The 16,078-nt window shown below is 44.8% G+C and overlaps 1 pseudogene; it reads right to left on the bottom strand.

Annotated features, from left to right (window-relative positions):
• LOC128138143 (zinc finger protein 608-like) overlaps positions 1-14,728 on the bottom strand; it is a 45,719-nt pseudogene extending 30,991 nt beyond the window's left edge.
• Between the last annotated feature and the right edge of the window lie 1,350 nt (positions 14,729-16,078).

The following is a 16,078-nucleotide window of genomic DNA, read 5'->3' as shown; positions in this document are numbered from 1 at the left end:
GAAGATACCCCTATGGCCCATTTGGTGTTAGATATGTCAAGGCGACCTACTATTGAATGTACAATGCAACCAGTGTGTGAGCGATGGGGACAGACCATATGTCAAATCAGAGCCCTTTTAGACTCTGGGGCCGATGTTACAGTAATCCCACAAGAAGTTTGGCCAGTGTCATGGCCTCTGGAAGAGACCAGCATCTCAGTAACAGGGGTTGGAGGAAGTCGAGGTACCCAAAAAAGCCTTTTGCCAATTCAAATTCAAATAAAAGGAGAGAACCAATTGACTGTTATCAAAACTTTTATCTTAAAAGGACTTCCTTTACCCCTGTTAGGGAGAGACGCTATGCAAGGCTTGTCGCTGCGCATAGTTTCCGACTCACAGTTGCACACAGATCCACATTTTTATAGGGGCCGCTGGCCAATGCCCACCGGCCCTAGCCATGAAGTGGAAAACTCAACAACCGGTGTGGGTTGACCAGTGGCCCCTTCCCCAAGAAAAACTGTCTCAGCTACAGCTATTAGTACAGCGTGAAGTAGAAAAGGGACATTTAGTCCCAACCACCAGTCCGTGGAATTGCCCTGTGTTTGTCATCCAAAAGAAGTCAGGTGCCTGGCATCTTCTACATGATCTCAGAGCGGTCAATGCCGTTCTTGAGGACATGGGACCTTTACAACCAGGTTTACCTTGGCCATCCATGTTACCCCAAAACTGGCCTGTTGTAGTGATTGATATAAAAGACTGTTTCTTTTCTATTCCACTCCGGACGATCAACCCAAATTCGCGATGACGATCCCGACGATCAACAATCAAGAACCAGTGCAACGTTACCATTGGACGGTGTTACCACAGGGGATGAAAAATTCCCCAACTCTGTGTCAGTGGTTTGTTTCTCGCGCGTTGCGTCGGTTTCGGGATACACATCAAAATTGGGTTCTCTGTCATTATATGGATGATATTTTGCTATGCGGGGAGGGAGACATTAACACAACTTTAAAACACTTAGTTCAAACTCTTAAAGAACATGGTCTGGAAATAGCACCTGAAAAAGTACAAATAACTGTTCCAGTGAAATATTTGGGAACACTCATTCAGAAACAGGCAGTCCAGCCTCAAAAACTACAAATTGAACACCAAGTGTCGACCTTACACGACCTACAGGTGTTGGTTGGTAACCTACAGTGGTTAAGACAATTCATTCCCATAACACACAAGGAGTTACAACCCTTGTTAGCAGATTTAGCAGGAACCCCAGATGTCGCAGCTCCTCGCACATTGACAGACACACAAAAGGCTGTGTTACAACAGATAACTACTAAACCAGCTCACAGGAGTCTCAACCGTTATACCCCAGAAATCCCATTAGAATTGCATATAACTATGCAACGAGAAGGAGCAAACAGACTAATATATCAATTCATTGATTCACGGGTATGTCCTTTGTTATGGCTGTATACCAGTTATCCCAAACAAGCCGCACCACAATTTTTAGTAGCATTGGCAGATGCAATCTCTCGAGGACGACGACGAACGCAGCAGTTATCAGGAAAAGATCCTAAATTTATTTGAACATCTGTTAGTCCCCGTAATTTTGAACAATTACTAATGTTTGATATGTGTTTACAAGCAGCCTTAGCAGATTTTATGGGGCAAATTATCCCGGCTAGGGGTGACCCTCTCATTAAGAGTCTATTATCATCAACCTTCAAACCACAAACACCCATTTCAGAGAAACCCCTCCAAGGCCTCACTGTGTTTACAGATGCCTCTGGAACGACTCAACAGGCAGCTATAGCCTGGTTTTTGGACAATCAATGGCATACCAGAGCTTGGAAAAGCCAAGGATCTGTTCAAACTTTAGAATTACATGCTGTGTTAACTGCTTTAACGACTTGGCCTACCATCCCTCTAAATATTGTAACAGATAGCGAATATGTGTATAACTTAACACAACGATGTAAACAAAGTTTACCGGGAGGGACTGAACCAGCTCGAGAGCTGTTATCAATATTAGAGAAAAGACAAGAACTTGTATTTTTTGCACATGTTAACAGTCATACACAAATACCGGGCGCTTTAACGGGGGGAAATGCTCATGCAGACAAAGCAGCAGGAACCCTCATTCAGACAGTAGGTGTTCCCATTTTACAACAAGCCAAACTTTCTCATGAATTTTTTCATCAGGGAGCTAAAGCACTAGCAAGACAATTCCGACTACCCCTGTCTGATGCTCGAGCAGTGGTCGCTTCTTGCCCACACTGTCGTCAAACTAACTCTTGGACATGGGGAATTAACCCCCGCGGTCTACGACCGAATCAAATTTGGCAAACAGACATCACAGTCTATGAACCTTTCAAACCCCGGAAGTATTTACATGTTACTATAGATACATGCAGCAGCTATATCTGCCCTACTGCCGAAACTAAAAGTAACGCCACCGCCACCATACAACATTTTTGTCACGCCATCAGTATATTAGGGGTTCCACAAGAAATAAAAACCGATAATGGCCCCAATTATGTTAGTTCTCGAGTTCGCGAATTTTTAAATAAGTGGGGCATCTCACATATAACCGGAATACCCTACAATTCTACAGGACAAGCAATCGTTGAACGAGCCCATCAAACCCTAAAGACGCAGTTAGACCATCTTAGGGAGGGGGAGAAGGTACCCGTAAGCTATCAAAATGAACTGTTAGCCAAGGCCTGTGTGGTAATAAATCATATGCCACGAGGCGACTCAGATCCATCTCAGCATCACACCGCGGCACAGCGACATTTTTCTACCGCATTGCTATCTGACCGTACGCTGGGAGCACCAGTAAGGTATCGAGATCCAATCACGATGGAATGGCAAGGGCCGGTACCCATTTTACAATGGGGGCGAGGATACGCCTGTGTCCAAACAGACTCAGGACCCAGATGCGTACCGGCCAAACGGATCCGACCAGATGTACAAGGAACCAATAAGGATTAACAGCCTACAAAGTGATACCCCCAAAAACTGCGAGGAGGACTCTGGTCCATAGGACGATTGAGAGCCTGGGCACCTACAGAAGCACAATTAATCAACGTGACACGTCGAGAAAAAAGAAATTGGACAGCTCTTGTGACCCCAACGTCCATTTACCCACTGATTTTTTATACTTGACACTCTCATCGGTTACTCCAGTAGGACCTTGGAGAAACAGAATGAATATTCAAGCTTTAGCCTGTTTGGTTTTAAAACAAGGAAATGCCACTGCTCGTGCCATCGACGCATTAACAGCGCTTCAGGAAACGACAACAAATCAATTACAAGCATTACTTCCACCCATAGATTTTCTACTGGCTCAATTTGAGGTAGGATGCAAACAAAACAACACCCTTTTTCCAGAATTTTGTTGTTTAGACTTTACAAACAACACCGAGACGCTGAAAACCATCAGGCAACAAGCCGAGATTATTCGACAACTCCAAGATGCCGTAAAGTGGTAGGGATTTCAGGTATTCTTGAGGATTGGTTTGGCTGGTTGAAAAAATGGGGTTTCTCCATCATTGGAGGTCTGTGTGTTTTGGCCATTGTCTGTATGATCATTCCCTGTGCTTTGGCGCTTTGGAAAAGTATGTTAGATAGAATAGTTAAACAAACTATGCACGCTTATGTATTGTACTCACCTATTGCAAGCAAAACTGTTTAGATGAGCTTAGGGAGGGGGAATTGTGGGAGAATTGTGGGAGAACGAGGGAAACTGCGTAAGGCACAACTGTTATTCTCTCTTTGCTAGCACAAGACACTACTGTTCTTTGTTATAAGTTTGTTGAAGTAAGCACAAAAAGTAGAACAAGGTCGGGCATACGTGACTGATAACAGGAGGGCAATGTGACCGAAGACAGGGTGCAAGACAGCATGCAGGTGGAGGAACTATTCGCGTGATCAGAAGACTTTATCCAATTAGACTATTGTTTAAGCGCGTGAACGGCACATGTTAACCAATCAACAAATGGCTTATGTGTGAGTAGATATTAGAAATATATATAACCGAGTGTTGTGCAGTTAATAAACGGAGAAACCGTTTGATCCACAGTATCTGTGTTGGTCCGTTTTCTCCCCAGGGCGAGTCCCTGGCGATGTGTCGTTTTCCCTAGATTGTCGCAGTGGAGAAAGTGTGGCAAGAACTGACTCCAGCATGCAACAATCCAACGGTGCACACCATCCTCCTGCTGCGTCCAATGTCACCTGCTTGTCACACTGCACTGAAGCCCAATCCTGCTCTACTGACTGAGAGGACTTTGCACCATCCCTCCTGCCCAGAAAGACTGGTATGACACATGGAGCCCAGAGTCGGGAACTAAATGAACTCGATGAACATTTTATGAACATGACCCATGAACTAAAGGAATGATATCTCTGTGTGTGTATACATATATACATATATATATATATTTAATTGTTTATATGTCTCAGAGGGACGGAAAGGTGATGATGATAGACCAGGATGTAACTAAAGGTATGGGAACTGAGCATGATGTCAATGGTCTAGAATAAGGGGTGGATACTGTCCTGGTTTCATCTGGGATAGAGTTAACTGTCTTCCTAGTAGCTGGTACAGTGCTATGTTTTGAGTTCAGTATGAGAAGAATGTTGATAACACTGATGTTTTCAGTTGTTGCTAAGTAATCTTTAGTCCAAAGTCAAGGATTTTTCAGCTTCTCAAGCCCAGCCAGCGAGAAAGCTGGAGGGGCACAAGAAGTTGGCACAGGACACAGCCAGGGCAGCTGACCCAAAGTGGCCAATGGGGTATTCCATACCATGTGACATCATGCCCAGTATATAAACTGGGGGGAGTGGGGGTGGGGGGGATCGCCGCTCGGGGACTAGCTGGGTGTCGATCGGCAGGTGGTGAGCAATTGCACTGTGCATTACTTGTACATTCCAATGCTTTTATTATTGCTGTTGTCATTTCATTAGTGTTATCATTATCATTATTAGTTTCTTCTTTTCTTTTCCATTAAACCGTTCTTATCTCAACCCACGAGTTTTACTTCTTTTCCCGATTTTCTCCCCCATCCCACTGGGTGTGTTGGGGGAGTGAGTGAGCGGCTGCGTGGTGCTTAGTTGCTGGCTAGGGTTAAACCACGACAAAAACACATGCACATATGTGTTGTAAGTTTTTTGTTTAGCAGAGAGAGATATAAATATGTATTATTTCCCTTACCTTTTTCTCTGTGGAAAGAGAGGGATTACAGTTGAAATTGTAACCATATAGTAAAGCTAAGAGGAATCAAAACACAGATATTTAGAAAGAGTACTACTTTTAAAAAATATATTGTGATTTACTTGCTTTTCTAATTAAGTCTTCTGTTAAAATGTAAATATATCTACCCACCTAGGGCCGACTTAGAATTTTGGTTTATTCAAAATATCAGTGTAAAATGTATACATGGTAAGTATGACTTAAATAAAAATAAAATAAATGGAGAAGGGCAGTTCATTCAAATGTTTTCAGGCTCCCCTCAAACACTCCTTCACAGAGGTAATTTATCATCATGTTTATGGGCTAGTGTCCTGGTTTCGACTGGGATAGAGTTAATTTTCTTCTTAGTAGCTGGTATAATGTTATGTTATGGGTTCAGTATGAGAAGAATGTTGATAACACACAGATGTTTTCAGTTGTTGCTAAGTAATGTTTAGACTAAAGTCAAGGATTTTTCAGCTTCTCATGCCCAGCCAGCAAGAAGGCTGGAGGGGCACAAGAAGTTGGGAGGGGACACAGCCAGGGCACCTGACCCAATGTGGCCAATGGGGTATTCCATACCATGTGATGTCATGCCCAGTATATAAACTGGGGGGAGTTGGCCTGGGAGGGATCACTGCTCAGGAACTAACTGGGCATTGGTAGGCGGGTGGTGAGCAACTGCATTGTGCATCACTTGTTTTGTATATTCCAATCCTTTTATTATTATTATTGTCATTTTTTTATTGTTGTTATCATCATTACTAGTTTCTTCCTTTCTGTCCTATTAAACTGTTCTTATCTCAAGCCATGAATTTTACTTTTTTTTTTTTCCAATTGTGTCCCCCATCCCACTGGGTGGTGGGGAGTGAGTGAGCGGCTGCGTGGTGCTTAGTTACCGGCTGGGGTCAAACCACGACAGCTAGTTAACAACTACCCTTTTAATTCATTAACTACTGCAGAAAAATATGTGGTAATATTCTTGAATCAGCCATCTCTTTAGAACATACACCAAAATAAACAACTATTTTGCTATCTGAAGGAAGTCATGTTGTGCAACTGTTTCAAATTTATAAGAGGCATTGCATTAGACACTAAATTGCAGCCCTGTGACTTGTTTTTTCTTTACACTTTCTTTGTTCTTGCTCTAGCTTTTCTACAATGGATATAATAATGGCATTGTGACAAAATATTTCTAGCCTGTCTGCTTGTTTTGTCTTACCAGTGTGATTTCTAATTTTGCACCAGAACTATCTCTCTATGCTGCACCAACATAAAGTAAGCATGTAACCAGCAGCTTAATTTCTCAGGGTTCTTAACAGCAGAGAAGTATTTGAAGTTGTGTTAGCTGAGGTACATTGGAAGAATGGGTTTCCTTAAAAATTCTCAGTAGCATATAGGAAAATTATTTCCCATATCCTTTTAAGGTGCCATTATGATTAGGCAACTGTAGAATTTCATACATTTCATACAACACGGTCTAAGGGATAAAACATAAACTACTCTTTCAGTCAGGGTCAAAACCAGACTTTGGATACATAAAAGTATTAAGCTAAAAATTGATACATAGACAATCAGAATCAAGTTTATTTTTATGATCTATGCAAATTTAGTAGCCTGGAAAAATATATTTTAGTCTTACTCCCTTCAAATAAAAACAAACACCTGAAAAAGCTATTGGGGGGAAGCAATGTTTTTCTCATCTTTTGCTCTGTAGTACTTCATGTATGGTGTCAAGGACCTTTCTTACTGTTTAAAATTCTTCAGCATGTCAGCTATATTTACAGCACTGGAATATATTTGTGTTTCCAGAAGGTTACTCTGGTTTTGCCTCAGACACAATAGGTTGAATCACTGTGTTCCAAAGCCTCTGATATAGCAAAAATGTATAATTAAAATTGTTTGAAATGAAACATGAAAGAAACAACAGCCCCCCCATTTTTAGAGTAATAAAATTAAACACAGGAAAGTCTGTGCAGACACTTCCCATTTGTCTGCAGTGAAAACGTTTTGTTGGTGCTGGCCCCGTAGGGCTCCCCAGGCTGCTCAGCCCAGCCCACCATTGGGACATGCCCGCTGGCAACTCCAATCCCTGACAGGCCGCACCGGGCTCTGTGGCACTCGCTGCAGCCAGCCATGGCCATCCATTGGTGGGTTAGGGGTGGTGTGATGCAACACCCCAGCCCGGGCAGGGGAAGCGAGGAGGGATGATGGTGGGAAGGAGGATTTATATGCAGAAACTCTTTTATCAGGCAGGAATAATCTTAACAATGTCTAATGCTTCCTGCCCCTGTAAATCAACCCTGGGTTTGTTTGCATTAACTAGGCTTACCAATGTGATGAAACGTTACTACTGTCTGTTCAACTGCATTGTGTTCATACATCAAGGCCCGTGTCGCTGAACTGTTTAAGATGATAGTACTCAGGCCCACTCCAAACTGCAGGAACTGAATTTCCTCATAGGAAAACAGGATTAAGATGACCTAAGAACAAGCCATTAATCACTAGTTTTCTGCAGGGTAGGCTATGGGAGGGCAACATCTGACAAACAGCACCCACACTGGTTCCTTCAACCATCCTCTATTATTTCTTGGGGTCTTATTCAAGGACAGTCCCCAACAAAATCTGTGCAGTGTTACATTGTGATTGATAAGCAAATACAAGTAAATGGAGGTAGTCCGATCTTCAAGAAGACAGCAGGGAGACAACGCCCTTCAGGAAATCACATGCCTTGAAAAAGGTTAAAGCAATGCTCTTTTGCTTCGGAGCCCTACAGCTGCATACTGAATTGCCTCCATAACCATCCTGTTTGTAAGCATGTGTCTGAAACAGGCACAAAAATTTCCAGAGATTCTCTTCTATCAGTCCCTGTGTGGATTGCTCTCACATAGGGAAGTATACATTCAGAGAATATCATTCAGTCAGCGGCGAGGCCAGCAGAGGCAGCGGTAAATCGGCGGCTAAGCGCTAGATTGAGGCGGACTGGGAGGTTCCCGAGGCCCAGGAGCCCCAGGGAAGAGCGGAGGGACCCGGCCAGAGCCGACGGCTCTCGCGAGAGAGGCTGACGCGGCGTGGGCGTTGCCAGGGGCAACCGCGGGAGATTTAAACGGCCCTGAGGAGCGCGGCGACCAGGGTGTGGTGTGGCAGTTTGCGCAGGCAGGGCGTGCTGGTAGGGCGCAGCCCCCCCTCTTCCCAGCTTGAGAAGGCTACTCAAGCGGTGGGCATCTGCCCAGAGGGAGACCCAGGTATGGTTGCCACTCGGGTGAAAGCCATTGTTAGGAAAAATGTGGCAACGCAGACAGAACCCCTATGTAAACATGCAGCTGTCCAGGTCTCTGGCTGCAGGGAGTGCCTGAGTCTATCAGAAATGATGGACGTCAGCGGGGACACCTCTTGTGTGAGGTGTGACCAGGTGGATGATCTGCTCAGCCTGGTGGTAGAGCTGAAGGAGGAAGTGGAAAGGTTGAGGAGTATCAGGGAGTGTGAGAGGGAGATAGATTGGTGGGCCCACACCCTACCATCCCTGAGGCAGGGGCAGCAGATGGAGGCTCCGCAAGAAGCGGAGGTTCCCCTGCCCTCTTGCCACCAGGCAGGAGGGGACCTAAGAGATGGAGGGGAATGGATACAGGTCCCTGCTTGGGGAGGCAGGCGAATCCGCTCCCGGTCTCCCTCACCTTCCCAGTTGCCCCTACGCAACAGGTGTGGGGCTCTGGAACTTGAGGATCAGGGTGTAGATGAAGCCCTATCCAGGGAGGTGCCTAGGCTCAGTCGGGCACCCCTATGCATTCTCACAGCCTCTGAAAAAAGAAAAAGGAGGGTAATTGTTGTAGGTGACTCCCTTCTGTGGGGGACAGAGGGCCCAATATGCAGACCTGACCCATCCCACAGGGAAGTCTGCTGCCTCCCTGGGGCCTGTGTAAAAGACATTACCAGGAAACTCCCTGGTCTGGTTCAGACCTCTGATTATTACCCATTGCTGGTTGTGCAGGTTGGCAGTGATGAGATTGCAGAGAGAAATCCAAAGGCAATCAAAAGGGACTTGAGGGCACTGGGGCGATTAGTGGAAGGATCAGGAGCACAGGTAGTGTTTTCCTCAATCCCTTCAGTGGCAGGGAAATACACTGAAAGGAACAGGAAAACACACCTGGTTAATACGTGGCTCAGAGGCTGGTGCCATTGGTGGAATTTTGGATTTTTTGATCATGGGGAGGTTTACACGGCACTGGGCCTGCTGGTGACAGATGGTATCCAGGTATCTCAAAGGGGTAAAAGAATCCTTGCTCGTGAGATGGCGGGGCTCATAGAGAGGGCTTTAAACTAGGTTTGAAGGGGGTAAGGGATAAAACTAGGTGCACCAGAGATGAGCCTGGGGGCAGCATGCCGATGTTAGGGGTGGATTTGATAACCCAGCTCAAATGCATCTATGCCAATGCACGCAGCATGGGCAATAAACAGGAGGAGCTGGAAGCCATCGTGCAGCAGGACAGATATGACTTAGTCACCATCACGGAAACATGGTGGGACAACTCCCATGACTGGAGTGTTGCAATGGATGGCTACAAGCTCTTCAGAAGGGACAGGCAAGGTAGAAGAGGTGGTGGGGTGGCTCTTTATGTTAGGGAATGTTTTGACTGTACAGAGCTACACAATTCTGATGACAAGGTGGAGTGCTTATGGGTGAGGATGAGAGGGAAGGCCAATAAGGCAGACATTGTGCTGGGAGTCTGTTATAGACCATCCAACCAGGTTGAAGAGGCAGATGAATCATTCTACAAGCGGCTGGCAGTAGTCTCAGAATCGTGTGCCCTTGTCCTCGTGGGGGACTTCAACTTTCCAGATGTCTGCTGGAAATACAACACAGCAGTGAGTAAACAATCTAGGAGGTTCCTGGAGTGTGTTGAAGATAACTTCCTGACACAGCTGGTAGGTGAGCCAACCAGGGGAGGAGCCTTGCTAGATCTATTGTTTACGAACAGGGAAGGACTGGTGGGAGGTGTGATGGTTGGAGGCCATCCTGGGCTTAGCGACCATGAAATAATAGAATTCTCAATTCTTGGTGAGGCAAGGAAAGTGGCCAGCAAAACCACCACTATGGACTTCTGGAGGGCTAACTTTGGCCTCTTCAGGACACTGGTTGAGAGAGTCCCTTGGGAGATGGTCCTGAAGGGCAAAGGGGTCCAGGAGGGATGGACATTCTTTAAGAAGGAAATCTTAATGGCTCAGGACCAGGCTATTCCCATGTGCCGCAAGTCGAACCGCCGAGGAAGACGACCAGCCTGGCTGAACAGGGAGCTTTTGCTAGGAGTCAAGGAAAAAAAGAGTTTATCATCTCTGGAAGAAAGGGCAGGCAACTCAGGAGGAGTACAGGGATCTTGTTAGATCATACAGAGAGAAAATTAGAAAGGCAAAAACTCAGCTAGAACTAAATCTGGCCACTATCGTAAGGGACAACAAAAAATGTTTTTACAAATATGTTAACAGTAAAAAGAATCCCAAGGAGAATATCTATCCTTTAATGGATACAGAAGGGAACGTTGCCACCAGAGATGAGGAAAAGGCCGAGGTACTTAATGCCTTCTTTGCCTCGGTCTTTAATAGGGAGACCAGTTATCCTCAGGGTACTCCGCCCCCTGAGCTGGAAGGTGAGGATGAAGAGCAGAATATACCCCCCTTAATCCAGGAGGAAATAGTTAGTAACCTACTACGCCATCTGGACACTTACAAATCTACGGGACCCGATGGGATCCATCCAAGAGTACTGAGGGAACTGGCGGAGGTCCTTGCCAAGCCACTCTCCATCATCTATCAGCGATCCTGGTCAACAGGGGAGGTCCCAGAGGACTGGAGGCTTGCCAATGTGACTCCCATTTATAAGAAGGGTCGGAGGGAGGATCCGGGGAACTACAGGCCTGTCAGCCTGACCTCGGTACCGGGGAAGATTATGGAACATTTCATCCTGAGAGCACTCACATGGCAAGTCCAGGATAAGAGGGGGATTGGGCCCAGTCAGCATGGGTTTATGAAAGGCAGGTCCTGCTTGACCAACCTGATCTCCTTCTATGACCAGGTGACCTGCCTAGTGGATGAGGGAAAGGCTGTGGATGTTATCTTCCTTGACTTCAGCAAGGCCTTTGCCACTGTCTCTCATGGCATACTCCTTGAGAAGCTGGCGTCTCATGGCTTGGACAAGTGTACTCTTCACTGGGTAAAAAAACTGGCTGGATGGACGAGCCCAGAGGGTAGTGGTGAATGGGGTGAAATCCAGTTGGCGGAGGGTCACAAGTGGTGTTCCCCAGGGCTCGGTGTTGGGCCCTGTTCTGTTTAATATCTTTATTGATGATTTGGATGAGGGGATTGAGTGCACCCTCAGCAAGTTTGTAGATGACACCAAGTTGGGAGGCAGGGTCGATCTCCTTGAGGGTAGGGAGGCTCTACAGAGGGATCCGGACAGGCTGGATTGATGGGCTGAGGCCAATCATATGAAGTTCAACAAGGCCAAGTGCCGGGTCCTGCACTTCAGTCACAGCAACCCCATGCAGCGCTACAGGCTTGGAGAAGAGTGGCTGGAAAGCTGCCCGGCAGAGAAAGACCTGGGGGTGCTGGTTGACAGCCGGCTGAATATGAGCCAGCAGTGTGCCCAGGTGGCCAGGAAGGCCAACAGCATCCTGGCCTGCATCAGAAACAGTGTGGCCAGCAGGAGCAGGGAGGTGATTGTTCCCCTGTATTCGGCACTGGTGAGGCCGCACCTTGAGTACTGTGTTCAGTTTTGGGCCCCTCACTACAAGAAAGACATTGAGGTGCTGGAACATGTCCAGAGAAGGGCAACAAAGCTGGTGAGGGGCCTGGAGCACAAGTCTTATCAGGAGCGGCTGAGGGAGCTGGGGCTGTTTAGTCTAGAGAAGAGGAGGCTGAGGGGAGACCTTATCGCTCTCTACAACTACCTGAAGGGGGGTTGTAGTGAGGTGGGTGCTGGTCTCTTCTGTCAGGTGGCTGGAGATAGGATGAGAGGAAATGGCCTCAAGTTGCTGCAAGGGAGATTTAGGTTAGATATTAGGAAAAATTTCTTTACTGAGAGGGTTGCCAAGCATTGGAATAGGCTGCCCAGGGAAGTGGTTGAGTCACCATCCCTGGAGGTATTCAAAAAGCGCGTAGACGGGGTACTCCAGAACATGGTTTAGTGGGCATGGATGATGGTTGGACTCGATGATATTGAAGGTCTTTTCCAACCTAAATGATTCTATGATTCTATCTGCCACTAAAGCCAAAGGAGAATGGAGCATTTTGGCTCTGGTAGAGGAAATGGTGTATCATTTTTCTGAAGTGCTCAAATCTTGTCATGTTTTGTAACCTCTAAACCTACTTAAACATTGTCCTGGTTTCAGCTGGGATAGAGTTAATTGTCTTCCTAGTAGCTGGTACAGTGCTATATTTTGAGTTCAGTATGAGAAGAATGTTGATTACACTGATGTTTTCAGTTGTTGCTCAGTAGTGTTTAGTCTAAAGTCAAGGATTTTTCAGCTTCTCATGCCCAGCCAGCAAGAAGGCTGGAGGGGCACAAGAAGTTGGGATGGGACAGAGCCAGGGTGGCTGACCCAAAGTGGCCAATGGGGTATTCCATACCATGTGACGCCACATCTAGTGTATAAACTGGGGGGAGTGGGGGTGGGGGATCGCCGCTCGGGGACTAACTGGGTGTTGATCGGCGGGTGGTGAGCAATTGCACTGTGCATCATTTGTATATTCCAATCCTTTTATTATTACTGCTGTCATTTTATTAGTGTTATCATTATCATTATTAGTTTCTTCTTTTCTGTTCTATTAAACCGTTCTTATCTCAACCCATGAGTTTTACTTCTTTTCCTGATTTTCTCCCCCATCCCACTGGGTGTGTTGGGGGAAGTGAGCGAGCGGCTGTGTGGTGCTTAGTTGCTGGTTGGGGTTAAACAATGACAAACATATGGGCAAAAACTTAAAATGATGAAAACAAATGCCAGTAGAACCACATAGGAAATATTTGTGAGTGGAAATTTGGTTCCTATAAACCAGCAGGTTTGAGCTAAATGACCACCTTGCACTTGTGTACTAGAGAGATGCATTAGAATGTTTTCTCTGGTAACCTTGATGCTTTTATCTCACTTTAATAGCTTGTCAGCTGTGATTCCATAAAGCTAAGAGTCAAAATCATAGGTATTTTCCATCTCTAAAATCTATTATGTCATACAGTCCATCTCCCTGCAGCAGCAGAATTTCTCCCTCCAGTCCATTTACAAGGGTTTGTCCAATTTTCTTCTAAATGTACAAAGCAAGGAGGGCTTTCTGACTTCCCACAGATGATTATGAAAGAATTAAGCATGCTTTTCATTTCCTGCCAACTTCTCCACATGTATTTATCTTTTTTTAAATACAGTTGTCACTTTTTAAAAAAAAAAATCATGGTATACTCCTAAATGTCACCATCTTCCTCAATATTTGTATTCTTGTCTGTCTCTGTGCCCCATATTTATTTATATAACAGAGCCATGGAGAGTCTGTTATCTCTTAATAGAACAGAAGGCAAAAGAGAAAGCAGAAGGAGTAGGTATAATAAAAAATAATTTAAAACCCCCCAAATCAATAAACATTTCAGTAATTCTTAGAAGACATTCAAATGACCTTCCAGTGTAAGAAAATCAATACTTCAAAGCAAACATGAGTAAGTTCCTCCCTTAAAGTCAGTTACATTTAGCATTTTATTAATTTTGTTAATCTTAGCTAAGGCCCCAGAATGCAAGTAGGAGGGAAGATTAATCCCCATGCTATGTTAAGAAACTGTGGTAAGGAATAGATTTCCTTTCCTTAATGAATAGTACATTACTAAGCCACAGGTAAGTTTTCATAGAACAGGCAGTGGAAGCAGCTCATTTAATATCCTAAAATTATCATAGAAATGAGTCAAAAGAATAAATGTAACATGGGAGTTAGGACTGACCCCTAAGGAAACATGTAACTAGAAAGCTTATTAGACCAAAGCACTGGTAAATGAAAATAGATATGAGAAAGATATGTAGTCTACTCTATATGCTAGACACATTACTAAATAGAAAGGACTATTCTTGCTGCACCCAGTCAGGGTGTACTATTACAGGCTTCTTTCATCCAAATATTTGTCTTGACACAGAGCTTAATTACATCTGCTTCAAAACAAGAATCTCTGCTGGAACTCCTTTCCAGATTTCAGAGGCAGTACACAAATAGTACTACAGCAGTCTTCAATACACTTCTGCATAATGCATCTGAATACACAGGGCAGGTAGTCATGGATCCATGAGCACTTCTCTAATTTGTTCTCACTCTTTTGTGTGTGTGTGTGTGCACGTGCATGCGTGCTGGGGCATAGCTCTCCACATACTAACTCTATCTCATGAGGTAAGTAACATATCACATACAGGACCAAACCTCACTGGGGCTGTGGGGCTGTGTCAAGCCATAAGAAATCTCTGTAATGAGGGTGGAGGGGTTTTCCTCTACATTAGACTGCATGTCCCGTAATATTTACTTAGCATTGTCTCAACAAGAGGGAAAATGGGGAGATAGTCTGAGGAACCCATAGGTTCGATACTATCTGAATATGTTAATGTATTTTCACAAGAAAAAAAACACAGAAAGCTTAACTATTCAAAATAACTACTAGTGAAGAATGGGAAAAAATTCAGATGCTTGTAATGCAGTGTATATAAGGGTATCTGGACTCCAAGATTCCAATTCAGGGAACCTGTCTAAAATGTTTAATACAGCTCTTGTGAGGTAGGGTCAAATAATATATTTAGATTATATACAAATGTTTCTTCTACCAAGTAAAGGTGTCAGCTCAAGGTTTCACCAATTACCAGAGCACAGTTAACAAGATTTGGATTTAACAGAAAAAAACATATTCCAAAGTGTAAATTTCTTGGTTTAATTTGGTTTATCATTCCATTTGCAAATTACATAACTATTCTCAATTACAATATTTCTGAAATTACTAATATCCTCCGCAGTCCTCAGTGTCAAATATCAATAATTAAAGCACCAAGAATAAGAAATCATCTTCTGTATATTTTAAAAATTACTACCCATGCTACTCTTTATTATTAAGGAGTAGACACAGTAACTGGTGAACATATGCTCAGGGACTGCCAAATGTAATCTAATCCAGGAAAACAGGGTCATGTTACCTAGAAGTTTTATAATTCGATCCACCTACACTAGCCAGTAACTTTTCTGGAAAAATCCATTATTAGCCAAGACAGGATTATACACAAAAGCTGCCTTAAGGCAAAGATGCACACAGGATGTTACCCAGTGCTGTTACGGATGCACGACTAACCAAATCCAACAGGTGTTAAAACTCAGATTTATTCTTCAGCAAAAGTTAGTTAGAAGTCTGGTAACATTTTATGAAACCACAGGCTCAATGATGTAAAGAGAATTAATACTACATGGCCGACTTAAGAATCCCCAAGATTTAAAGTGGTGTCTCAAAACACGCATATCACTCACCTAAAAGCTGAGGGCTCTCTCCCTCGAGGAGTTACCTCGGGCGGTGCCCCGGCCCGAGGGGGAGTCCCCGACTGCAGACCCGCTGCTCTGAGGAGGACTGCCAACATGTCCTCCGGCGGGACCCCGTTTATACCCCTGTCGAAGATGACCTGTGGTCATTTAATTCTATTGGCTAGGAGGGTCACCTCGGTGTACCTGGCGCGTCTCAATTGGCCAGTTCAAATTTCAACCTGCAGCCTCCAGGGTTTCCTTCCCCTTCTCCCTTCCTGGAGAAGTTTTGTTTCCTGCTGGCAGGATGGGGGGGGGGGGGGGGCGGGATGTACTGCCACAAGTGCCCACCACTGTCTGTGG

Source organism: Harpia harpyja (assembly GCF_026419915.1).
Source record: "Harpia harpyja isolate bHarHar1 chromosome W unlocalized genomic scaffold, bHarHar1 primary haplotype SUPER_W_unloc_2, whole genome shotgun sequence".
Taxonomy (NCBI): domain Eukaryota; kingdom Metazoa; phylum Chordata; class Aves; order Accipitriformes; family Accipitridae; genus Harpia; species Harpia harpyja.
The sequence above is the reverse complement of the archived record's forward strand: the minus strand, read 5'-3'. Positions and strand labels throughout refer to the sequence as shown.